The 27,496-nt window shown below is 47.0% G+C and overlaps 1 protein-coding gene across 8 annotated transcripts in view; it reads right to left on the reverse strand.

The window, feature by feature from the left end:
• SORBS2 (sorbin and SH3 domain containing 2) overlaps positions 1 to 27,496 on the reverse strand; it is a 207,745-nt gene that overhangs the window by 127,305 nt on the left and 52,944 nt on the right. Inside the window, exon 2 of one of the 8 annotated variants that reach the window (XM_080661534.1) lies at positions 6,773 to 6,828. The exons of the other annotated variants lie outside the window; for them this stretch is intronic. The gene's annotated coding sequence lies outside the window, so the exon portion shown is untranslated. The remainder of the gene's footprint in view (positions 1 to 6,772; positions 6,829 to 27,496) is intronic. 8 annotated transcript variants of the gene reach the window in all.

The following is a 27,496-nucleotide window of genomic DNA, read 5'->3' on the forward strand; positions in this document are numbered from 1 at the left end:
CCCTCTCCCTCTCCCTCTCCCTCTCCCTCTCCATTCCATGTTGCAGTTGTTACAAGGTTAGTCTTTTGAAGGACCAGTGACTTTGCATTATCTATTAATAAATTCCAAATCAAGTCCAGCACAATATGTTCCCAACCTAACATTCAAGTTGTTATCATCTAGTCCCCATCTCATATTCTGTTCATTAGTCAAACTGGTTTTTTTGCTGCTTTTTTTTTTTTTTTTTTGGTATATTTTATATTTCAGCCTCCATTTCAGTTTAATCAGCACCTTTTCAACGGGACGCCTACCATGTGTCAGACATTGTTCTGGGTCCTTGGGGTGCCAAGATAATCAAAGCAAAATCCCTGTCTCCCAGGAGAGCATGACTGTGGCCAGGCAGATAGGACTGTGAGTCACCTCTTTTGTGATGTTTCCGCCATTGGGGTTACTCCTCAATACTCTTAAAATCACACCCATTATCGAAGGCCCATCTCAAAGTAGCCCCTTTGTCAACAGCATAAATTGCTCCTTCTCATTTACGCTATTCTAGTGCCTTGTCTGTGTACATTATGTTATCTGTGTTTATGTTTTATTGAGGGCAGGGACCATGTTCATTCCCTTTTATATTCTTCGGTGTGCCTTATACATGGTAGGCTCTCAGCAAATACTTGCTGAATTACAAAGAAACATATTAGTAGAAGATTAGTAGAACATACTTAAAAATAGAAAAAGACCCAAGCTTTCATGGGTCATTTTTAAATGACCTATCCCCAAAGACACTAAATCTAACAAAGCTTACTTGATAAGAGCTCTGTGCTACTTAAGCTGAACAAGTGAAACCATGTTAAAATATATATACATATTTTCAACTTAACTAGACTGAGTTTGAGTGAATAAGGAGATTGGTTGCCTATTTTCTTTCCTTTTCTTGTATTGATGCCCTACAAGTATATATACATATATATTAAAATATTAAAAAATTATGGAAACAGATGCCAGAAAAATAAAGACACAAATATACAGATAAATATAGTACGGGAGCCTGGACATTAACCAGGGCTTTCAGAAATAGAAGTAGGGGAAATGTGTCTGGGAGGAGGGTCTGTTTTTAGCGCATTTGGACACACATCTTTAAATATGAGGCCCATTTCTGGAAGGAACATAGGGTTCCGTGAGTGAAGTATTCCATTGCCTAATTCTGAGGCTGGGATAGAGAATCAGCAAAACTGTGAAGGGAAAGCAAAACCAAACGAGTCCGGTTTTATGCGACATTAAGAGCACTTGGATCCCTGCTTAGATGTGTCCACAAAATAGCAGGTCTGGAAGTGTGGGATCCCTGCTTAGTTGTGTCCACAAAATAGCAGGTCTGGAAGTGTGCTCACATGTCCCTCCCTTCATCCTCCCCGGCAGCATCATTTCCATGGTTACTAAACGAGTCACTCCTCACAATCAACACCGATGTGACGGAAATGGCTTCATCAAAGCCAATTATCTTCCCCTCTGAGAAGTGGACAGGTTATTAAGAAATGTCCAGAGTTGGCACTAATGATGCTATGACTTATGTGATCACAATTGCAGCTAACTAAATAGGTGCCAGAGTCAACATATTGTGTTAATCACTTACTACCAAAGTAATAATACTCACAGAAAGAAGAAGTTAGGAGGATTTTAGTAAATTCAGTAATTGCCTCTTTATTTTGCTCCTGGGTAGGGCATTTTCAATGAACCAATCTTACTTGTTTATCCCAGTGCTTTTGGTTGTTTTTGAATAGTGAAATAGGAGCAAGTTTGCTACCAGGTTACCTAATTAAGCCTTTTATCAGATCATTCCTGCATTAAGAAAGAAAAGCCTGCCGAGATCCATTTCTTTCAATAAGCTCCGTTAAATAACTTATTTATCAAGGTTATTAAACCATTATGCAACAATAAAACTTCATTTCCAAATAATGTCCCATGATTAGGCTTAGTTTAGTTTGATAAAACCAGGTTTGCTACACATTTGAAGATAAAGCAAGAGAAACAGCTTGTTTAAGAAAGACAACTAAAGCCAGATAAAACCGCCTCAATCAGGGCTGTGAATTGTTGGTTAATGTTTGTCCCCAAATCTGCCCCAGACAGATTTTATGCTTTCTCCAATGACTAACTCTTACAGGAATATAATTGGCTCTTAACATTAAACCCATCCTGGTGGTATAATCCTTGACTAGGGGGTATGATTCTAAAAAACACTTGAAATGTACCTGGTCAATTGCTTATAGAGTTTTAGTAAACCTATGGAAAATAAGTTCTGTGGACATTAGACGGTTCAAAAAAAAAAAAGATTTTTATTCCAAAAACAAAGTGCTTGCTTTCTGGGACTTTGGGCCTATCCAGTCCACCCAAGGCTAGGACTGGGTTAAGGTCCTCCCGTTTATTAATGGAGCACAGCTCTAAGGTATAGCCAGGGACTGTGTTCCCTAGAAAAGCCTACTGCGTGGTGGAGTGGAGAGAATGTGGCCGTGAAATGATACTTTCAAGCTCTGGTTCTACCATCTGTCACCTCGACAAATGTTTTCACCTGGTTCATAAAAGCCCTTGGATAGAGAAACAAACAAACACTGTATTCATGGATGGGGATCACTTGAAAACGTGTTGCTAAGGCCTGTCTTTGCCGTTCTATCTAACTGGTGATTGTGATGACTCTTATGTAAATACTGGTGAATATGTCTTTCTCTACCTCTGTCCTGTAAGCATTCTTTGCGTCTTTCTTGGAGGTCCATACGACTCTTTTTGGTGAAGGAGCCAAAGCAACTGATGCACCATAGCACTGATTATTTTAATTCCTAATTCTAAGGTGATTCTCAAATCAGAAAGAAAATACATTAAGAGGCAAAGTTATTTACTGATCTCCTGGGAGATCTCACAGGTTCCTCATGAAATTGCACTCTTAATCTTGGGTTCAGCAGTTTGGAGACAGGCAAATAGATGAAAATCTGAGCTAGGTGTCCCGTCCGTTCCATCAGGAGGCAGAGATGAGGGCCCATTGCTAACCATACCTCCAGCGCTCAAGCCACACTGGCCATGCATTAGGAGCCAGGATCATGGTTTCTGAGGGAGGACTTGGAAGAATGGATGAAGCTGGCCCCCCAATCTTACTCTCCTCAGCTGTAGGATAGAATGATGGTATCTATTTGCCACGGGTTAGGTGATAATTAAATAACACATGTAAAGTGTTTAGCGCAGGGAAGAGCGTGTAAGAATTATGACTAATAATCATTATCTTCCTACAGGAAAACCATATCTCTGGGTCACAGAAATATGCTTTTTTATTTCCCACTCTCCTTGATTTTCTTATGTGGTAAAGTATAAGTCCTACTGGTATTAACAAATAAAACCCTTGTTCAGGATAAAGTTGCTAAAAACCTTCAAATCTGCGTACTTGAGAAACAAAGGGAATCTAGACGTTCCTTGTCTTTCTCCCCATCTCTGGGCCACTGGAGCAAACCTCCACTCTTTCAGAGACTCCCCTCATGGGCCTACAGGTGGGATTTGCTTCTGAATGTTCATTTTCTGAATAAGTAAGAGCAGAACTACATGCTTAGTACTGTCTCTGTGGCCTGGTCCTTACGTTAAACTGAGTTACGTTAAACATTCCTCACCACCTGGTCAATCGATGGCCGCAGTTGGGTAGGAATGTGAATTACAAATGCCCCAGGTCGGTGAATTCTAGAAGATCACGCCATCTCCCGTTTGCTCAGATCCCCGGTTTCCAGCCTGTGAAATACAAGGGCTAATGCGGGTCTTCCATTTCCTAGGAAGGCACTCCATTGCTTTTTCTCTTTTTCTTCTTACTTAGTCTAAAGACTCACATGCCAGGTGGCTCTGCCCAATTTTAGAATTATCATGATCTCCTTTGTAGGAAAAAGAACAGCCTGTAACATCTCAAGTACAGTAACTTACATAATAGTTTTCAAGGAATGAAAACTACACCGCTCACCACAGAAGCATTTCTGGCTCCTCTCACGTTAGGGGATATAAAATTTCAGTATTCTCTCCTGGGGATGTGCCGTAACTTATTTACTGTAGTTTCCTCATGAATTTACATTCTTAAAGAATGCTTAATGAGATGGAAAAACATTCTCAAAACAATGAAGTACATGAAAAATATCAATATAGACAGTGTAATTTCAATTTTGCTTTTTTAAAAAGGTTACTATGAATTTTAAAAAACAAACAAACGCAGGAGAGAAATATCTCCAAATGTTTATCATCTCGAGGGTGGGGTGAATTTTGGTAAAAATCACCTCCTTTTCTTTTTTTGTGAAAGATGCCTTCTCCCACTCACAGGGTCACTGTCAGGATACCCGAGAACCTTTATTAAGTCATGTTTCAGCACTTACGAGTCTTCCAAAATAAAGGCAACATATGCATTTAATGAAAGAAGACTGATGACTCCGTATTTCTGACAAGAGTTTTGAGCGGGGTTTTTTTTTTTTAGTGCCTCTGAGAAAGGACAGTCAGAGAGTCCTGGTGTGAACAGCTGCGGGGCTGTGGGGGCAGCCCCTTGCCGCGGTGGCCAGCCCAGGCCCTGCCCCCGGAGACCTGGGATTTGTGCGTATCCAGGCTCTAAGCGCGGCCCCACCTCTGGGACAGGCGAACAGTATCCATGTGACACCTGCAAGGGACTTCATCCTGACTTACCTGCAGATCAGTGTACTACCCAAATGCCATTGTTACTGATAAAATGGTATACTGGTATATATATTTAAATCAATGTCATCTGCTTACCGAGTATTCTTCCTAGAGAAACTGCTAAACAGGTCATTTAGTACTCTTCTTCCATTAGGGCAGCGGTCGCCGATCTCTCGGACCTCATGGACCACTAGTGGGCTATGGACCACCGGTTGGCGACCGCTGCATAAGGAAACAAATGACTCTTGCCACTCACTACTTGGCATGCTTTTCTTTTGGTCTAGTATCCATGCTCTTTCAATGGCTTTTTAAGAAAACTCAGTCCCAGTGGGGAACTTCAATCCTTCCCTTCATCGATGATGCATAGAACTTGCTTTGGTGAAAGTTCAGATTCAGCCCTAACCGGTTTGGCTCAGTGGATAGAGCGTCGGTCTGCGGACTCAAGGGTCCCAGGTTCGATTCCGGTCAAGGGCATGTACCTTGGTTACAGGCACATCCCCAGTGGGGAGTGTGCAGGAGGAGGCTGATCGATGTTTCTCTCTCATCGATGTTTCTAGCTCTCTATCCCTCTCCCTTCCTCTCTGTAAAAAAATCAATAAAAATATATTTTTTTTAAAAAAAGAAAGTTCATATTCAAGTCCAGAGGCTCTAAGCTGCCCACCTGACTGGGGGGCACTGGGATTGAACTAGAGCTCCAAACAGAAAGCAGCTCCGCTGGCTGATGCAAATGAGGAATTTCCGCTGGCCGTGAACACGGCCTAAGGCAACACAGCCGCCTCGTTCATCACTCTCCTTTGTATCTACTTACCAAAATATTTATAAAGTGTCCTTGCACTGTCGCACCTAAGTAAGCCTCTCGGTATTTGGTATTTACGTTTCCAGTAGGACCCTCTGTCCTTACACGACGTCTGGTCTGACGTAAGGCCCAAGCACGGGCTTTTATAAAGTGGACTCTCTCTGTGTGTCTTTCTCTATCTCTGCCTTTGTCTTTGTCTCTCTCTAGATATACAGTCAAATCAGTGTGCAGGTGGAGGACTGAAAGTATCACAGATTGTTACTCTGGCTAATAAATTACACAGTCTGACCACTGTGCCTGATAGCATCCCCTCTTTCTTGAAAAATATGCACATTTAAAACCCGATTTACAATCAAGGAAGTCAAAATTTTCCTTTTAAAACTAATATATCAGTAGAGAGTGGCAAGTTCAGTGGAGACGGTGACCTTGTGAATTATGTGTGTAGGAGTAAGTAACGCATGGCATGCTGCAGCTCCCCAAAGGCAGAGCAATCCAGGGGGACAGCCAGCTTTAGACAAACTCACGCCCTGGGAAGATCATCTCATTAGTGTGTGTGGCTATGAAGCATCCATGAGCAAGAGGCATCCCTGCAGCGAGGGGGCGCTGTTGGGAATGCCTGTGACTCAGAAGCAGGAGGAAGGATTTTTAGGACAAGTGAGGGGTTCAGTTATAGTTTCCTCACAGTGTTCCTAAGACCCCCAGCAACAGGTTTCATTGTGAAATCAGGCAGAGTAAAGAATTCCAGAACAGCCAAAACCGGCTTGGCTCAATGGATAGAGCGTCAGCCTGCGGACTGAAGGGTCCCAGGTTTGATTCCGGTCAAGGGCACGTAACTAGGTTGCAGGCACATCCCCAGTAGGAGGTGTGCAAGAGGCAGCTGATCAATGTTTCTCTCTCATCAATGTTTCTAACTCTCTATCCCTCTTCCTTCCTCTCTGTAAAAAATCAATAAAATATATTTAAAAAAAAAAAAAGAATTCCAGAACAACCATTCTGCAAGGAAAAACTTGTGTTGCCTTTAGATCCCTTTCGCCTGCCTCCTTCCTCTGACTGTCCCCCACCCCACTTCCCACCACGGCCTCCTCTCGATCAAGCTTCAACCCAGGGTGTCTCTGCGGAATCCCAAGGAGGAAATTCTGCTGGAACCACAGTGGGCATGAATGCCAGGGAGAGGCCAGAGCACACGCACGCATACCCCGATTGCCCATCGTTCTATGCCCTTCCCTTCCCTTCCCTTCGAGCCCATAGTTAAAATGCATGCAGATCTCCTGGCCTGTCAGCCCCGAGCCCAGCGCCGGTTCCCCGTGCGTGCAGCAAGCGTACCTTCTGAAGAAGTGCACCCAGATCACAATGGTATATGAGTCTGTCCTATTCTGGCTCTAGAAAAGAAACGTCACAGTAAGTAGGTGGGTGGGATCTGCCCACAATCGCAAAGCAACCTCAACAGCCGTGCAACCAGACTGAGAAAATGTAAATTCACCATTACATGTATATATACATATATAAATGAAATATACTTTTTTTCTTTACAAGCTTTGGCACCTACTTATCAGGGAAAACCTATGAAAAGGAAACTGCAGATACAGGGGTGGGCAACAGTAGGTTTACAGCTGTAGACACATAAGTAATACACTCATTGCTACATGATAATGCAAAATAAACCCTGGGTTTCGCCTACTCAGAGTACACGCACCTCTGCCCACTCTGTCTTTGCCATTATTTTTAGTTTGTAAGAGACCGCGAGCCACTGTAATGCTATGGAGAGGGTCCATGGGGCTGTTTTTTTTGTTTTTTTTAAAATATATTTTATTGATATTTTTACAGAGAGGAAGGAAGAGGGATAGAGAGCTAGAAACATCGATGAGAGAGAAACATCGATCAGTTGCCTCCTGCACACATCCCACTGGGGATGTGCCCGCAACCAAGGTACATGCCCCTGACCGGAATTGAACCCGGGACCCTCCAGTCCGCAGGCCGACGCTCTATCCACTGAGCCAAACCGGTTTCGGCTCATGGGGCTGTTTTACCCAGGCTCAGTTCTAGGTGGGGGTGAACAGGCAGTGTGGCTTTGGCAGCCCCGGTCCGGTTTGCTGACTAATTTCCACTTTCCTTGCCCCTTTATTTGAAACAAACATTCTCTAACGAAGCTCCATCACCGCCGATCAGCATTGAGTAGGATGGAAGCGCGCAGTATGGTGAGGACCGTAATGCTAATACACTTCATTCCTGCCGTTCCCACCGGCTCTGTGCCTTTCTAGTTCTTTCCAAGTCTGGGTGGAGCAGAATGGAGGAGGAAGGGATCTAAAGGACAAGAGGGAGCAAGCCATTTCCTGCCCGATGAAGTCGGCTCTCTCACCTCCGCCCGTTCCCCACTGAGAGCTCCGATATCTTCTCTCCACCCAAAGCCAGTTCCTATGTAAGGAGACCCCTGCTCGCAGTCCCCCTCCTCAAAGACTCTTCCCTGAATATTTGCACCAGCTCTTGATCCTTTCCTGCAACTCAAATCTTTGTTGCCCAGGCTCTTTCCACAAACAGAGTCACCTTTCAAGGTCTGCTCTTGCAACTGAAGGGGGTGCAGTAGCTGACTGTCCAGGCTCTACAGTGTGCTAAGAGACGGCGATCACACGCTGCTCCCTCGGGGACACCGTATTTTAAGCGAGACATTTGTCTTTTCTAAGCACAGGATGGACCCCAGTGGCAGGCATTTCAGAGCAGGGAGGAGTGAGGGTGATGGGACGTGGGGGCTACATGGGAGTCCGTGGGAGCTCCTCAGGGACCCTCGCATCCCTTCCTGAGGCACATGCCTGGTCATCCTATTTCCAGGGATGGCCCTGATTTCATGGTGAGAAGCAATATGTGTTTCTGCAGGTAAGTCAATCCCCAAACAGCAATAAATACTCCATTTTGACATCGTGGCCAATTTGCTTGAAATGACGCATGGTAAGCTGCTTTGTCCCTTCCGGGCAGAATACTATTTGCAGATATCTGCACATTTGGGAAGGGAGTGTGCTTCCTAAATGGAACTATTCTGACGACGAGGAGAAAAAGGCAAATTGCACACACACACACACACACACACACACACACACACACTCGCACAAAATCCCTCCAAGTCTTCATTCAAATGTATCTGCTTTGGTTAAATTTTAGTTAAGTTGTTGTTCCTGGTCTGTATTCCTGTGCGTGTGTGTGTGTGTGTGTGTGTACACATGTGCATGTGCGTGTATGTGCATGTGTGTGTACATGTGTGCATGTGCGCGCGTGTGTGCTTTTGTTCCCGTTGTCAATAATGGATCAAAGTTAATGTTTCCCTTCAGATAACTAAAATCCTGTGCATATGCCTTGATGATGCTTAGATTATTTAACAGTTGCAGTTAACAAATATCTCAGAAAATATTTAGAATTTAAATTTTAATGGCGGGCTAACGTTGCCAAGTTCCCTGCAACACAGCTGTAGCATTTATTGCAGCCAACACTTACCACGCTGACTGTGTGCCAAGCTCTTTTCCAAGCTTTTATGTTAGCTCAGGTAATCCTCCCAATAATACAAGGTGGGGCCACTGACAGGTGCCAGTTCCCCGGGCCTAGGTGACGGGCAGGGCCTCCGACATAGCAGCCGGGCCCTGGCATCAGTGCTCAGACGCACTCTGCTATGGCCATGGCCATGGCCATGTTAAAAGCGCCCCTTTGTCATGATCCCAAATAGTTTGCTCATCATGGCTTCCTGCGTGCTCGGCTACTGAGTCGAAGAAGAAGCAAACTCAGTTCACCTTGTAGTTGCTTCATCCTTAAAAATGACTAACCGCTAGCCTCCATGCAGGGGTCACAGTGCAAGTCTAGGCTTGTGCCAAATTAAAAAAAAAAGTATGCTTTGCAACTGAGGCAACCATAGGATTGAAGGAAATGGCAAATTGATGCCCGAGTTTAAAAGTGAAGTATAAGCCCTACCCGGTTTGGCTCAGTGGATAGAGCATCGGCCTGCAGACTGAAGGGTCCCAGGTTCGGTTCCGGTCAAGGGCACATGCCCGGGTTGTGGGCTCGATCACCAGTGGGGTCGTGCAGGAAGCAGCCAATCAGTGACTCTCTCTCATCATTGATGTTTCTATCTCTCTTTCCCTCTTCCTTCTACTCTGAAATCAATAAAAATATATTAAAAAAATAAAATAAAAGTGAAGGATAGGAGACTATGTCACCCCAAAATAGGACTGCAGGAGTTCAGGACATGACATGCCAAAACATGCCACTCTAGTCTATATTGACTATTTTGAGCTGTAGACACTTGAAAACTAGCAGCTCAGGGACAGGCTTCCTCTGAGCTCCCTTATCTGCCCAAAGACACAACCTCTAAGAGAAACTCAACTGTCATACATTTTTTGGGGGGGAGTTTAATCTACCAGGAGGACAGACTTACCACAGGAGAGGAGACTAGATGTCCACACCACCCTCAGACACACTCTCACAAGCCACCACACCTCCCCGCTGTTCTCCTAAGGGCCATTCATCTGTCCTGAAAACCATTTCCTCTGCCCTAAGAGGCCTACATCCCCCTCCCGGTTCCCTAGAAAGGTAGGTTTGCAGCCTGAATTCTTAGCCACCTGGGGAGTTAACTCATTTTTCTTCAGGTCTCTCCCATGTACAGATGAGGTATCTGTGCTAATAAACTTCTGTTTGTTTTTCTCTTGTTAATCTGTCTTTTATGACAGGGGTCTCAGCTAAGAAAGCAGAAAGGTAGAGGGGAAATTATTCTTTCCTCCCCTGCGCAAGTCTTCCCTGGTCTGAGGGTGCCCGGGACCCTTAAGGAAGAAGCAGTCTGTTCACGAAGGAATGAGTACCCTGGCGGTTACTGAGCGGACCTAGGACTGGGGAGAGAGAAGGGGGGGAAAGAGGGTTTTAAGGAGAGGCTGAAGCCGATGACATTAAGGACCACAGCGTTAGTTTCCGCTGGTACAACTGAAACAGTCTGAAAAGGAGGCTTCCGACAGCAGACCTTCCCCCAGGGAGCCGATGCTGGGTTAGGCCCAGGCCCCGTATGCATGTGGGGGGCTCTGGGGTGGTCCTCGCCACTGGCTGAGTCCAGAGCTACTCTGACACAACCCACTGAACCCCAAGCGTGCTCTGTGGGGGAGGAATAAACTTCCCTCTACCCTCAAGGTTCTCTGGCTGGTCTAATAGCCCAGCAGACATGAGGCAGATTAGCAAGAGAAAATCACCAAGTTTAAAACATACGTGTGTATGGGATGCCCACATGCACGGGAGAGTCAGAGAGCCCACATCCATGAGAGGTTCCGAGGTAGAGAGGGGACTGAGGGATGTAAGGCATCTTGAGCAAGGGAGGAGGCAGATGCCTTAGGGCAGTGGTCGGCAAACAGTGGCTCGCAAGCCACATGCGGCTCTTTGGCCCCTTGAGTGTGGCTCTTCCACAAAATACCATGTGCGGGCGCACACGTGCAGTGCCACACGTACAGTGCGATTGAAACTTTGTGGCCCGTGCGCAGAAGTCGGTTTTCGGCTCTCAAAAGCAATTTCAGTCGTTGTACTGTTAATATTTGGCTCTGTTGACTAATGAGTTTGCCAACCACTGCCTTAGGGGCTTCACCGCAGGATGGTAAGATGTTTAGTAAGTAGAAGTTTGTCCTGACCTCTCATGGATAGGTCAAATGAGGTTATCTCTGATCATCTCTTATTATGGGCGAGGCCCCTGGTCCAGGTTCTTCTAGGTAGTTAGAGGGAGGGGCAGGAGTTTCTCTTGAGCCTGAACCTGAAATCGCCTTTGGCTCAAAACAATCAGCATACCACAGAAGCACACCCTGGGGTGACTAGCTCTGAACCCCCACAACTCCAAGACCAGGCTCAAGATTTCATTGGTTCATGTTTGACAGCTACGCGCCCCACAGCCGCCTGCAGAGCAAAAAGAACAGCAAACTAACTAAAGGAGTCATCCCCACAGCAGCTCCCTCTGGGCAGAGCCTGCGATCAGGGGCTGATCGTCCATGTTGAAGTGAATGGAAAGATGCCCCTCAAATGGAGCCTGCCCCATTTTCCTTATCAATGCCAACCTACCGGCAGAATCCCCGCCGCCAACATTTTCACTCCAGGTGAGCAGGTCCAGTGAGAGAGAATAAGGCATCTGAGTTCTGGGTGTCTGTTAGCAACATCTATTAATCTGAGCTTCTAACTTTCTTTACTAGGAACGGTAACTGAGGTAAGAACTGGACACATTCCCTGGCATTGCGGTGGCTCACCGTTTCTCCCTTTTTCGTGATCACCGAAGTGCTTTGAAAACACTGCTCCTTTCACTGTTTTTTTGGGGCAAGAGAGGAGGAGAGGTTGATTTTCCAATGGCTGTTCTGACTTGGCGCTTAGACTTTCTCCTGCTTTCAAGCCTCAGGTCTGGGGCTTAGAGACGTTGGGGACGGAGAACGGCCACTGTCCAGCCCGATGTCCACTCCAGGCCTGGAGGGAGCAAGGGCGGGGAGAGGACAGTGGGATTATCGGGGCCGGGTCTCCTCTTTCCTCCTAGTAAAGACTGGTCTGCTCCTTCCGAACCCGAGGCCCTGGAATGGCGGTACCGTGTAGGCAGACCTGGGCTGACCACACAGGTGCGATTCAAAGGAAATGAGATTTTCTTGGGAAAAGGGGGATGGAGAGAGGAGGGGAATCCCAGCCTTAAAAACACAACTTAAAACATCGTCATTTCAAAAAGTAGGTGGTCTGTAAGCCCCCAGACAGCTGAGAGGTGCTTAAGCCCACGTGGGGTGCTTAGGTGGATCTGGTGTGGCCCCCGCATCGGAGGAGGGAGGACACCTGCATGCGGGTTGACATGTCACACAGTGGAAGGGCAGGTGAGGAGCTGAAGGACCTTCCCGCCCAGAAAGCAACATCTCCACAAAATCGGATCCTGCCCGCGGTCTAAAGGCCTCAACCTCCTGCCGAGCTCCAAGGGAAAACGAAGAAAAAACAAAAAGTAATAACACAGGGAAGCTTCCTGCAATAAACAAACCTGTCCCTCTCCACTCAGTGTACAAAAACGCACGCTGTCGGTCCAAATAGGGGACAGAAAGCAGCTCAGTGGCTTCTGGTTTGAAGGACTAGCCACTAGCTGCCAACCACAATCAACGACACTGAGAGGGAGAAGCAAACGCAACATACAACACACGTAACTACCGGCTGGGAAGTGTGCGAGGAAGAACCCACAGAACGGAAGGGACAGGCAGAAGGCGTCTGTGATTGCCATTCCTTCTCTAACATCTGCCTCCGCGCCTCAAGCAAGCAAGCGGCTCGTTCATGGGTAGCTTTTAGCACACACGGATGTTCACATTCTAGGCGATTTTCATGTAAATGATTGTGCCGGTCACCTCTGGGGTCATTCAGATATTTCCTGAGAAATTGGCTGCGTTCAGTTCTTTCTGGGAATGTCACGTGTTTCGTTTTGGGGCGGAGCGGAGGACAGACTGGGCCTCCCGAGAGGGGCTGAGCTCCTGTAACTGAGCTCCGTGGGGAGGGAAGTGAGGGGCTCAGAGGCCAGCCCAGCCCAGGCTGCTTCCTTCTTCCCTGACAGGAACAGCAAAACACACCTCGGGGTTTTGCAACCGGGCGAGCTTAGAAAGATGCCGAAGCTTTGTACCCTGCCAAGTGTTTTAGAAAAAAACTCTTTTCTTTCTGTTCCCTGCCAAAAAATGTTACCCCTTAAATATTTGTTCCCATATCTGGCTACATGTCCGGGATTTCTTCTTTGCTAAGAATAATAAATTTTTTTTTCCCCTGGGACATAAAAATGCCCCTTTGCGCTATCAGATCAAACATCTCTTTATATAGAAAAAGCATTTGAAGCATCCACCAGTGGGGCTAAAGGAGGGGTCCTTACTTGACATGGCCTTTTAAATTCAATTTGATTAAATATTTGGCCTTTGAACTCCTGTTGTGACTCTCAGTGGAAAGTTCAAGCTTGTTTTACAACCGTCTCCATTCTGCTCTTCCTCCCACTGCCCGCTTACTCTTCCCTTTTACTAGAGAGCATTGAACGAGAACTGATTTCTGTCTTTGACCAAAGCAACACCTCGGAAATGGAGCCAATGCACGGGGACCCCCAGGCTCCATCATCTATTGGCATACTGAGCTGGATTGGAGGGCTGGCTGTCAGGGCTTCAGGAACTCTGGCATTCAGTAAGTGTGAACGTGCAAATTAGCCGTCACGTTTCATAGAAAGTGAATAACGCAGCCCAGAGCTGGCTGGCTCCCATTGCTGGTGTCCTACTGATCTCGCTGTGAGGCGGAGCAAGACGCACAAGAACACTGAAAAATAGCAATTTGCAAGGAGTTGGCTTGGCATGTTCTTTTTTTGTTTGTTTTTACCAGCTACAAAACGGCAATTACATTCACAAAGTCAAAAAGCTAATAAACAGTCGTCGAGTGGACAATACAGGACAAAACAGTATCATGTGTGAAGAAGCGGTACTATCTGTGCAACTCAAATGTGGTTAATAGTCACAGGGAAACACACTGTGAGGCATTAACGCTCATGAAGCCACTAACGGCCCAGCGCAATACTCTACAGACTCAAAGCTTAACACTGGGTAACTTAGCCGATGGTCATGGTGGTTGATATGGAATGAATCATTGTAAGGAAACCTACTGTAAACAAAAAGCATTCTAAGCTGATATATGGCGTTACTGCTAGTTAGTTGGTTAATTTTTTAAATCTCTGTGTGTACAGGTGTGTGTGTGTGTGTGAGAGAGAGACAGAGAGAAAGAGACAGACAGAGAGAGAGAGAGAGAGATTGGGATGGGGGAGCTATATTCCTTTATAAATGGTTCTCTCTAAACTTCCTGGCTTGCGAATCTTTGTCACTCTTTTTAAAAATCTCAAAACACAAGCCTATTCTATTTGGAGAGCACCTAAACATGAGGCCATGACAGCGTTTCAGAAAGAGCACAGGACAACATGATTCTGAAATGTCACAAAGTTGCTTCAGAACAAACCAAGATTCCCTCCGAAAGTAACGGCATACGGAGGAGCCAGAAACCGGGGGAAGAAGCAGATTGTTGCGTGGCCTTCAGCCCACCGCCATCCTGCCCACGTCAGACCCAGTGACACTCCCCTCCCTCTCCCAGCTTCTTGCACAGGCCCTTTCCCCCACGCGCATGGGGAAGCAGGCGTTTGCATTTTGAAATGTCAAGCATCTCAGAACACTTACGTTTTGTGGAACCAGGTCTGCCATGGTCAAGGGTGGATGAAACCCAGCACAGCGAGCTGCCTCCTAGGACCGGCAAATCAGCACGGCGCTGCACCCGAGCCAGAAATAATACCCTCCATTCGCTGCAATTGGGTTAGTATCAGTGCTATAAAAAATAGATGACGGAAAACCGGAGCCCTTGACAGAAACACAAGTCTGCCGGGTTCTGCCGGGTGGCTTCGACAGGACTGGAGCCCAGCGAAGGGGTGGTCTTGTCCATACCCCGCACTTGGGCTGCACCTGTGCGGGCCGGCAGGCCCACGCTCACAGTGTCCTCACGCGCTCTGGGCCCTGATCCACTCGCATGAATGGCAGCGCTGGGCACGTTTTCCATGTGAACTGTCCCAGGAGCCTCAGCCTGTGGCATATCGCTGCGCAGTGCGCAAGTTATTTACGGGGCTTGAGTTTTTCTCTTTGTTTTTGTAAAAAAAAAAAAAAGGCGATTCCCCACAAAAGAATGACCTGTGGCTTTGGCATCAGGGGAGCTGGGCTGGAAGCGGTGAGGGAACGGCGTGAAGGTCACCCGGGTGTACTGCAGCGTGAGCGAGGCTCAGAGGCCAAAGTGCAAAATAAGCACCACAGGTCCGGTGGCTTGGAATCAGAGTCCGAGCCTGGGCAGAGGAAATCTAACTGAAACGTGCAAAACGAGGACCTGTGTCTGTGCACTGTCTGAGAATACACCAATGCAGGGCAGGACAGGGAGATGTTAAAGAGAAACATCATCTGAAAACTAACGTGGTGTGAGAGGACAGGAGGAGTCGAGGAGGAAAAAGGCAGAGAGAGAAATGGGTGAAAAAGACCTTTGCTTCTCCGGGGCCGTCCCTGCTTCAGATGCTGTCCAGGCGTCCTCAAACTACGGCCCGCGGGCCACATGCGGCCCGCCAAGGACATTGATCCGGCCCGCCGGGTGCCGCTGCCTGTCCTGCTTAGCAGCCGACTCGTCCTGGGCCCGCAGTGCGCATAGGAATTTGTTCATAGTGGTTTTTTTAAAACTATAGTCCGGCCCTCCAACAGTCTGAGGGACAGTGAACTGGCCCCCTGTTTAAAAAGTTTGAGGACCCCTGCGTGTAGCCTGAGACTTGCCCCCCTCCTTACCTTTAAGGTGCACCCTTGCGTTTGTGTCTGCCCCTGAGTAGACACTGCCCTAGAGTCTACACAGAGTCATCTGAAAAGACATGTTTGTGGTCATGGTCTCCTTGTGTCTGGTCCACTGAGTGGGCCTAACCCAGCCATAACCCAGCCAAGTGGAAGCCTGGCCCTGCGCAGCGGCCTCTGCTCAGACACTCGTCTCCTCGCCCCACCTGGTCCTGGTCTGTGTTCACTTCCTCACCGCCGGCGTTTCTCAGTCCCTGCGGATCCAGGCGGCCTCCAGCCCCTCCAAGGTCGGAGGCCCTTCCCGATCCGCCACTGGCTCTCTCTGAGACCGGTATCTCAGCTCCATTTCTGATTTATTTATTTTTTAAAATATATTTTTATTGACTTTTTACAGAGAGGAAGGGAGAGGGATAGAGAGTTAGAAACATGGATCAGCTGCCTCCTGCATGCCCTCTACTGGGGATGTGCCCGCAACCAAGGTACATGCCCTCGACTGGAATCGAACCTGGGACCCTTGAGTCCACAGGTCGACGCTCCATCCACTGAGCCAACCTGCCCCACTGGCTTCTTTTCTCTGCTCACTGTTGCCGAAGATACCAATTTCTAGTTCTCAGGGGCCAGGTCTGGCTCCAGGAGTTTGGGTGTGGAGTTCCAATCAACCCTGAAAGGATTTTATCGTTCAAGCCGGTCAGTAAACAAAACAAGAAGCAAACCCAACCCGAGGACTTATGTAAAGGTAGTTCCTGTACTCGCCAGGAGCCCGGGCTGGGGGGCTGGACGGCCAGCTTTGCATCTTGCTCTCGGCCACTTAACCTTGGACATGGCAAAATGGGGACAATAACAGTACCTGCTTTGTAGGTTGCTTTCCACTCCTCATGCGTTTGCTAGTTCCTGCAGCAGAAATTGAGTACCACTACCTCCCAGGCAACAGGAATCCAGGAAAGATAAGAGTCCCTGCCCTCAGGGAGTTTGCAGACTGAATAAGATAGCCACCGCGCCCCCCCCCCCCCAAAAAAAAAGATAGCCCACCTAAACCTCTCACCTTGCTAGCTATTATTATAACAACACTGAGTTCTTAATGAAGGTTTAAACGTTGGTAATAAAGATATACCTGCTGGAGTAAAAGGGAGAGAAAATGTAAGGATGTCAAGAAAGTGTGAAGTATTTGTTAAAATCATTTATGCACCTAGCATGAAGTTGATTCTGATGGTTTCTAATCCTCGACCTTGAGGTGACATTGTACAATTGGGAACATGTACTTATAAAGTCCCTACCTATATGCACGCCATCTGACAGCACCACACAGCTGCACGGCCCTCAGCGTGAGTCAGCGCCCTCCTTACTGAGAGAGCCGGGGAGCAAGGACAAGCCGCCCTGAGCCCTTGGACGTGGGGTTCCCAGCTCTAGTTTCCTGAGCGGGGATCTCATTTCCACCTCAGCACCCTTGATCTGAACCTGAGATCGCAAGATCAGGCGGTGGGGAAGATTGGGGTTTCACTGTCCCTTTTAAGTTACCTTATTTTTTACAATCATTTCTATGTATTATTATTTTTGTAGCATCCTAGTGAGGTGGGCCAGTGTCACAACATGCTGCTTGGGGGAAATTGGCCACTGCTGAGGCACTTGACCTCCCTAAATGTTGGCACCGCAGGAAAACCCAGTGTTGTAGCTCCCCCTCTTTCTTGCAGACCCACCCAGGCCTGAGAGCTGTGGACTTGGCAAGGACAGCTCCACGCCCCGCTGACTGCTCCCGGGATAGTGGAGAACAGGACCAATACTCCATCGGTCAAGCAGGCTCCTGCCAGGCTGAGCCATGTAGCCGTTTATTCCACATTGCCTTTCACTCCCGAGGATGTGATCTGCGATGATTGACACCTCCTTTCAGGACATACATACACACCCACTAGTTTAGAACTTGGTGTCTTCCCTTTACACTCCGCTCACTGCTCTGCATTCTCCTCTCCACTCCCACAAATTCCGTGTGAGACAGGGTTCAGGTATCCAATGAGTGGTTGGACAAGGCAAACTTAAACTTCATTGTACTTACTCCTTCTCCTCCTTCCCCCCACTCCACCCTTCTCCTCTCCTTTTTTATTTATTTTCTGTTACTCTGTCTCCCACTTCTGTTTCCTACAAGTTCATGGGTTGGGTGCTATTATCACTATGCACTGTGATCCTGTGAGTGCTCGTGGTTTCAGACTTCCATCCCCATTGTCCACGTTCCTGCCTTCCCACAGGATTTGGAAACACAGGAGTTCCATGCAGCCCTTTCCAGGGTCCCAGGACTACTGGTGGGTATTGGGTCCAACTTTTCATATTAATCCATCAGCATATGGCTGATAACATTATATTTAGTAGAGAATTAAGGAGAATGTATTTTCATAGGTAAAAAACAAAGTAGCAACAGACAGGTAGCATTTCTCTTTTTGCTTCCCTTTAGCTGGTATGTCTTATTTTTAAGCATACACTCCCCCCTCACCACACATACACACAATCTGAAGATGCCAACTCAGGCTGCCTGAAGAGTGTGTGATGGAAGCCTGTGTCCTCAGTGTCCATGGTGAACTGTCTCCTGCCAGGACGCTTGCTGCCTTTTGCCTTTCCGGAGAAGTGGGCAGCGGCAGGTGCCACAAATACGTCTTCCTGGTCTTATCTTTGTCCCCTCTGCTCATCAACAAAACCTCAACTATCTCCTGCTACACCGTAGACCAGTGGTCGGCAAACTGCGGCTCGCAAGCCACATGCGGCTCTTTTGCCCCTTGAGTGTGGCTCTTCCACAAAATACCACGGCCTGGGCGAGTCTATTTTGAAGAAGTGGCATTAGAAGAAGTTTAAGTTTAAAAATTTTGGCTCTCAAAAGAAATTCCAATCGTTGTCCTGTTGATATTTGGCTCTGTTGACTAATGAGTTTGCCGACCACTGCCGTAGACTATGGGAAATAGTAAAAGGGAGAGAAAAAGTAAGGATGTCCAGAAAGTGGAGTATTTGTTAAAATCATTTATGCACCTGGCATGGGAAAGGCAGAGGAGACGTCACAGGAGGAGTCAAAATGACAGACACTTGGAGGCGGGCGGAGGAGGGAGGGAAGCAAGTGACTCTTCCTCAGGGTCACCTTTCGGCCAGATTTCCAGGACAGAATGTTTCCTCTACACTTAAGTGGCTTGAAAAGTTATAGAAAGTTGGTTCCCTAGTGACATGGTCCAGACATTGAGCGGTTTCTGTCAAGTCCTCTGCTGACATCCCCGTCGCCATGGTTTTAGGGTTGTCTTTCAGAAGCGTGATGGCGTCCTGTGGACCCGCATGGCCTCTTGGATTTGATTAGACTTAAGTGGGAACTGAGGCTGTGGCTACAGGAGGGGACAAACGGCGACAAGCCACCTGACAAATGGCGACAAGCCAGCTGAGCTCATCCTGGACGGACAGAGGGTCACATATTCCTGTGTGGGGTCAGCTCTGCGGAAAACACCACGTTCTGAGGACACTCTCCTCCCCACCAGCCAGACTGACTGCCCCTAACCTGGCTGCGGCCTGGAGCTTTAAGCTACGAGCAAGAGGTGCAGCTCTTGCCCTAACCGGTTTGGCTCAGTGGATAAAGCATCGGCCTGTGGACTGAAGGGTCCCAGGTTCGATTCCGGTCAAGGGCATGTACCTTGGTTGCGGGCACATCCCCAGTGGGGAGTGTGCAGGAGGCAGCTGATCGATGTTCCTCTCTCATCGATGTTTCTAACTCTCTGTTCCTCTCCCTTCCTCTCTGTGAAAAATCAATAAAATATATTAAAATAAATAAATAAATAAATAAATAAATAAAAAAGAGGTGCAGCTTTTGGGGAGGCAGTAATTTGAATTTAGTTGCAGATGTCTGAGTGCGAGCTCACACAGGCTTTCCGTGGTCTGACTCAGTGGTTCTTAACCTTCCTAATGCCGTGACCCTTTAATACAGTTCCTCCTGTTGTGGTGACCCCCAACCATGAAATTATTTCCGTTGCTACTTCATAACTGTAGTTTTGCTACTGTTATGAATCGTAATGGAAATATCTGTGTTTTCCGATGGTCTTAGGCGACTCTACTAGCGTCGCGACCCGCAGGGTGAGAACCGCTGCTGCAGACTCTGACTGGAAAGGACTGGAAGGTGCGAGGTCATGGGCAGTGAGCTCGGGGTGCCTGACCTCTCGCGGTTGGAACACTGTAGACAGAGGGCACTCGGTCTTCTCTCGGAGACAGTTGGAGCTTCCAAGTCTGTCCCATTGCGGGTCCCCACCTTGGCCCCAGTCAGTGAGTCAGACCCCCAGGTGATGGGGGAGTGGCTTCTCCTTGTTCCCCCCCCCCCCCCAGCATGCACTGCTCTGTGCCTGGCCGCCTCCTGGCCCAGAGATCTTGCATTTCTCCCCGGGGAGGTCTAAGCTGTGTAAGACTGGAGGCATATTTTGTGGGTTCTGGGGTGGTGCATCTGACGTGGAGAGGATTGCTCTGGGCGACACTATGGAACTAGGAGGTTAGCATGTAGCCACCTGTCATCCGGACGCGTGATCAGGGCCTTGTCAGTGAGGACTGGGCTCTAAGGAAGCCAATGCGCTCGCAGGCGGAGCGGCGGGGTCCCTGGGAGCGGTTTCCAGGAACTCCCCCATCCACGGTGCCGCCGAGCGGGCTGAGTCTTTCTGGGGAGCTTTCTGAATCAGGCTTTGATGGATGCGGTTTGTTCTTGAAAACATATTCAGAGTTTAGTGTCCGTCAATCTTATCCTCCCCTATGACATCTGCTTCTGGGCTGTGAAGTAGGGGGAATGGTGATCAGAGCTGCTGAGGGATTTTTTTATGGATTTTGTAGCCACAGTTTCACATCAGTGACATTTGGGGGGTAAATCAAGTTGATTTGTTAAACCACTTCAGAATAATTTTCCCATCCAATTAGATTTTGTCCCTGAGCTTCTTCATCTGTTTGTTTGAAAAATGAGAGCTACACTGGGCTTATTAGAGCTGGTTTACATTTCACCTTTGGCGGCCAGAGATTTCCCTGAGCTATTTCTGGAGTCGAGTTTATTGCTGAGCGCCTGTGCCCTCCTGCATGAAGAAGCATCTTTCCACTTGAACAGCGAAGGGCTCCCCTACAAATTCTCGGGAGATAACGGGAGGAAGAAGCTAGAGAAACCCAAGCAAGGCAGTCTTTCTCTGAGGGCTGCGGGCAGTGGCCTACACGGCATTGAGGAATATGGCTCGGCTTGCTGCGGTTTTGGCTTGTTTTTATTTAAAGCACAGCTAAGGAAACTTCGAGCAAGACCCTCTTCAAGCAGGTCCTTGTGAAAGCCATGGAGTTGCACAGCCACCACTGGGGACCACATTGCCACTAGCTGACTTCTGGAGGGGGTGCGGCGGGAGCGCACTGAGCCACCCAGCCTTCCCGGGGCAGGAGCGCTGCAGGCCGTCTGAGAAGAGACGCCCGGGGCAGCCAGTGAGAGGCTGCTGCCAACTGCTGGGGACCTGACCGGGACTGCTGCCAGCGCCACAGCCAGCAGCAAGAAGGCCGGGAGTTGTTGCCAAGGGCAACCTCAGGCCTTGCCCCTGCCCTGAGCCACCTCTGGGAGCAGAGGCACTGTCGGAGAGGATATAATTGCTCTGAGCATCCTGCCTTCTTGATAACCCACTGAGAGTCAGCCTTGAACAAGAACAACAAGAAAGAAAAAAGAAAGACAGTTTGCACCTGAAATCTTGACGGGACTGGATACCAGAGCTGATTATGTACCAATTAATCGGTAGCATGGGCCTCCGATTCCTGGCCAGTCTGGCTCCCAGTTACAGGGGACAAATGCGGTAAGTTGTGTAACCAACTGCAGGGCACGTGGACTTTGAGGCTGGCAGAAATGTATGGAGGATCCAAACTGCGAAGATCACTTAGTTTAATGTATGTGTGGATAGAGGAGGGATAATTTTGGAGATGCTGCAGAGGCCAGAGCAGAATGGGCCAGAGCAGGCTGGTTTGCCGGCAGTTTGTGGATCTAATAGAAGACTTTCAGTGGCCTGTGTAGGTAAAATAAATGCAGGGATGGAAACCAAAACCCTTAACACAGCAATGAAAAAGAAACTGTATGCCTCAAGTGTCTGCCCACAAAACCCTTATAAACCAAAGGTTAGACATTATTCTCTGGGGAATATTCTCGTTGCTCACCTGCTGCCTGAGCTGGGCGCTACGGCTTCCTTTTCTGCCTACAAACACTGGTCGGCCTGGTTGCTAAGTCCAGTCATTGGGGAAATGGTACACGGTTCAAATGTGACCACTTGAATGGACACATGCAGATATATTGATCCCATCAGTTATGTGTTGTAGTGGCGGATCCCAGATGTTGCGTGTCACACACACCTGCGTTAGAATCCCCGCTCTGTCACCCAGCTCCTGGGCCCATTCCCCGTTTGTCTTCCCAAACAGGAGGTAGACATGTGGGAGTTGAGCAAGTTAACTCCTCTGAAGCTGTCCCCCATGTGTAAACAAAAAAGATGACACAAAGCATCATTTTAAGTGTCAACTGTGTATATAAAATATGTACAAATCATAAAGTTCTATTTAATGTTATCACCCTTAAATCACATACAGGGGAGGTAAAGTAGGTTTATAGTTGGTCATGTGGAAAGTATAATAACTAATAAATAATGCTACAAGAATAAACCCTGTGTTCCGTGTACTCACAACTGTAAACTTACTTTTGCCCCACCCTGTGTTTGAAAAGAGTCTCCCAAATTCAATAGCATCACGTGACCTGTCATAACAATAGCTGTTGATCAGCCTGTTCTGACCCAGGCAGGTGGCAGAAGGAATCAGAACAGTGGCTGCATGGAGTCCCCAACCCTTGATCTTTCTTGAAGTTTACAGAGAAACTTGGTGCGCTCTTTGCAAGTTACATAAATTAACTAATTGCGAAACACCGAAAAGCACCCTCAGCCACATTTCCCGGTCAGTTGCTCACTGGAGAGTACATGCTCCCTCTCTGCCCAGCAGACAGGGGTGCTCAAGAGCCTAGTGAATTTGGGTGAGAAAACGGGCTGTTTGTTTCGCTTTCTGGCTTTCACTGACCTTTTGGAACTTGGGGGTAGACTACAAGCTACGTAGGAGCACTTATTTCTTTCTGTTTTTCCCTTTTGATATCATTTCTCTCTTCTTCTTTTTCTTGGCTGGTGAAATTCAAATCACAAGAGCAGGTAGCAACCGAATTCCCATTATCTATAAGGCACTTCAAGGGACGCAAAAAAAAAGTTTACAACATGGTTTCTGTCTCAGAAAGTGTATAGCCTTGTTTGGGGAGACAAGACATACCAGATGGAAAGTTCATGATACTAGACTGAAACAAGGGCTCAGACGAATCAGAGGACTTGTTATATAACATGGCACTTCAATTAACTGCTAAAGGAATGCTGTTAGCTCTCACTACTGCATGAGTACAGAAAAGAGAGACCCATAAACTTCCCTATTGGGCTGAGGTAGGGGGGAGGGGAAATGAACTACCCGTGGCGGGGTGAGTGTGGGGGTAGGAGCTGGTGCGGAGAAAATTTGGGTCCGGAAGACCAAGGGCAAACTGCGATGAGACAGGCCCTGGGGGAAAGTGAGATGAGCAGAGGTCCACAAATGACATTTTGTTAAATTAGGTGGTACAGGGCCAAACATGAGGCATCCTTAGGCAAAGTCAGCCGAGGAGCAGGAGAGGCAGCTGCCCAGCTGTCCTAGAAGGTGGTTGAAGCTCTTTGAACTCAGTCGATACATATTGACCACAACAGAGATAGTGTGTGTGTGTGTGTGTGTGTGTGTGTGTCCACGCATACATGCATGGAAGAGGATGGACGCCTGAGTGCAGAGGGAATAAATTCAGGGAGAAAAGAAGCCAAAGTTAGATGCCGGACATTCCCCATGTGAGGCTCGGGTGCAGGAACGATTGGGACGAGTCCAGGATGCTTTGGGGAAGGCTTTCTACGAGCGTCAGTATCTACACATGAGCAAAATCACTTAGAAACTTAGGGATATTTTATTATCTAAGGCCATGGCAGTTTTGTTCCCCAGGGACCATGTGACAATCTAGAGACATTTTGGGTTGTCACAGCAGGAGTGGGGGGAGCAGGGAAGGATGCTAACTGGTACCCAGTGGGTACCGAGCAGGGATGCAGCTAAACATTCCACAGCATGCAGGAGGCAGGAGAGCTCCTCACAACACAGAATGATCTGGCCCCGAATGTTAATAGTGCCAAGACTGAGAAACCTAACCTAGAGGATGAAGTGGAAGCAGGACACTGTCTTAAAATAAACTACATTACTTAGCTACGCGACGGTACTGTGTCACTGACGGATGTGAACGCTGAGCATTTCCTAAGCATGAATTGAAGCAACAATGATTGTGGTTAGAATTCTTTAATATAAATAGCGAATGCAGCAGATGTTTAAACAAATATATTCAGCTTCATCACTTTTTTAAAAAGACACGAAACTGCTCTGTCCAAATCATGCCAATGGAAAGCAATGGTATGCTGAGTGCTGTCCTTGCCAGAAAGAATTCAGATAATAACGAGTGGCAAATTGCCTTTGAAAAAAGATGGGAGGAGGCAACAACTTAATTAAACCCAGCGACTGGGCCCATTTCCCATTTGTCTTCCCAAACAGCGAATGACTTCTGACCCATTTAGTCCTGACAAAGTACATATCCTGGAGAATCTGTATCATTTTTTGAGGTAGTGAATAGATGTTTATCAGACAAGGAAATATTGCACGTCTGTTCTCCAAAATATTCGATCTTTCAAACGGCATCCATGTGCCACATGTAGGATACGAGGGGGACCTCCGCCACATACAGAGAGCAGCGACTGAGATGAAAGACGCGAGAACCAGGGAACGCGGCCGCCAGTGCGTCAGGGGTTGGACGGCACATTAGCCACAAACAATTTCCATCCTGGCAAGTACACTTAGCGCAGCTACTAGTGCATGGTAAGTACTTGATCCTAATTCGACCTAATGAATGAATTTTTATTCTGTATTCTCTATGCTTTTGTAGGACACTGACCACAAATACAAAGGGAAAGGGGGTGTTTATATAACCACAGCCATTTACAGTGACATTCTTCATTTCCCTGTCACTTAAGGATGATGAAGAATTGTCAGGAAGGCTCTTTAAAAGACAGGCTGTGGTAAAACACACACACACACACACACACACACACACTCATTATCAGGAGAATTACAAATTGCATAGTAATTTAATATGATGTACTTCGTAATAAAATTTCTTTTGTTTAATTTACTTTAATTCACTGAGGAGTTCAGGTAAAATATGCTCTCTAAAACTTTAATCTGGCAAATTTTAATTGGGGGTACTGATTTGAAACTTGACAAGTTCAAGTGTATTTTTAAAGATAATTTATAAAAAACGCTCCTCTCAGGTAAAGTGAAAAGGATAACAGTTTAATTTGGGGAAATTAAAAAAGTCATGTCTTGTGCATTCTTTACTTTTGATAGAATAGTTCGTCCTTTTACGTGGCAGAATTATTAAATCAGCCTTGTCCAAAAGACATTATGTAACTTAAATACTTTAAAATGAAAAAGTTAAATTCTATGATGTTTTTGTCTTATTGTAAAATTATGGCACCATTGGATCTGAGTTTTTAAAATTACTTATCTTTTCAAAAATGTACCCTTGAGAAATACATCTCACATGTAATCACAAACTCTATTAAGATACGTTGACATATTACATTATAGAATCACGGGGCTCTATAGTTTCATCAAATGTGTAAGGTCGGCAGATGTCTGTAATCCACATCCCCCCAGTTTTAGTGGCTTAACACAAAATAAACTACCAGTGCGGATCAGGGGAGGGTGGTGGTGAGGTGGGGTGAGGGGGCCCTACCAGTGCGGGTCAGGGGAGGGTGGTGGTGAGGTAGGGTGAGGGGGCCCTACCAGTGCGGGTCAGGGGAGGGTGGTGGTGAGGTGGGGTGAGGGGCCCTACCAGTGCAGGTCAGGGGAGGGTGGGGGTGAGGAGGGGTGAGGGGGCCTCTGACCCAAGCAGCCATTCAGGAGCTGATCTGGTCAGGTATGCCCAGACCACCCTGCAGGTTCTCCAAGCAATCTGCTCTTCACCCTTTGAGACAGACAGTCCTGCTTCTCATAGCAATCACATCGAGTTCAAGGGCAAGATTTGATTATGTCACCTGCATCTTTTAACATGGGGAAGAGTCACTGTCACCTGGAACGAGACTGCAGATTCCACCATCCTTAGATTATATCGGAATTCGGCTCCTCTAAAGCATTAGAAGGGAAAAGTCGCAAGAACATAATAGGCACCAGAGTTTGACATGGAAGACAGTTTTCTCATCATAAGATACACAACTTGAAATTCGGTCTAAACAGCAGGTCCTGAATAATGCAGCCATACTTTTACTGGTAGACATCAGCAGAAGGAAACAGCAGGACAAAAATGCTCATAGAAAAAAAAATAGATAAAGAAAATGCTCACAGAGCTTGGAAGCAGCAACGAGTCTTGGAAAACCAGACTTGACTATTTAAAGCAGGGTCTAGACTAGAGCATCCATCAACTTGAATCACAAAGGCTAAAGGACTCCTTTTGACCTTCTTTTCATTTAGCAAACATCATTTTACGCAGAACTCACCACCAACACCATTTGGGACCAAGAAGAACAATCATGATACTCATTCTTTCAAGACCTTTCCTTCTACTTGTGAAGAAGGAAATGGCTTCTCCGTCCTCATATCTCATCACTTGGGGTCAAAAATCTTTCATCCCTTCATCTCACTTATCCTGGTCTCATATGGAATCACATTTATTATAAGAACAAATTTAATTTTGAATGTCAGAAGACACATCCGAAGTAAATATTAGTATATTATCTGATGGGGATTAAAATGCAAAAGAAAAATGAAAAAGTCCCAGACTTGTACCAACGTTATGTTTTAAAGCAACCATGAAATAAATCAAGGCAGCTTGATGTGAGCCCAGCGAAGACATTCAGGAGTGTTCACGGTGTGCCAGTTATTGAGACTGGTGCGTGGCAGAGCAGGAGTTAAATCGGCTGACCTCCATAGACAGCTTCCTGGAAGAGAGTGTGTTCCAAGAACTTCAAATAGAAGCTGCTCAACAGAAGGTCATCTCAGTCCAGCTCTTGACTGCTATTTTGTTCATGCCGTCAAAAATCAGTGTTCACCTGAGAACACGTCGCTCTGTAAGATTCAAAGATTACCGCAAATCAAACTAAAAATGTCCCCTCGGTTACAGCATAAACATACAGTACATATCATCTTGCTGTTTACTTTACATGGATTTTTTTTTTTCCCAAAAACCTAGGCAGTCAATTTCAGAAAAAGAGAATGTTTCACAAAGTGCACTCTTCTCATCTAGAGTCCTGGTCCTAGGCAGCTCATTCTGGCTATATCCATCTCTATCATCCCAAACTCTAGTCCTGCCCTGGCTAGTTTGGCTCAGTGGATAGAGCGTCGGCCTGCAGACTGAAGGATCCCAGGTTCGATTCCTGGGGGCGTGCAGGAGGCAGCCAATCAATGATTCCCTCTCATCATTGATGTTTCTATCTCTCTCTCTCTCCCTCTCCCTTCCTCTCTGAAGTCAATAAAAATATTAAAAACAAACGAACAAAAAAACTCAAGTCCTGTTCTAGGCAGCTCATTCTATGTGTATCTATCCGTATCGTCCAGAACTCAAGTCTGCTCAGGGCTGGGGCCTGAA

The sequence above is a fragment of the Plecotus auritus genome (assembly GCF_963455305.1).
Source record: "Plecotus auritus genome assembly, chromosome: 3".
Lineage (NCBI taxonomy): Eukaryota > Metazoa > Chordata > Mammalia > Chiroptera > Vespertilionidae > Plecotus > Plecotus auritus.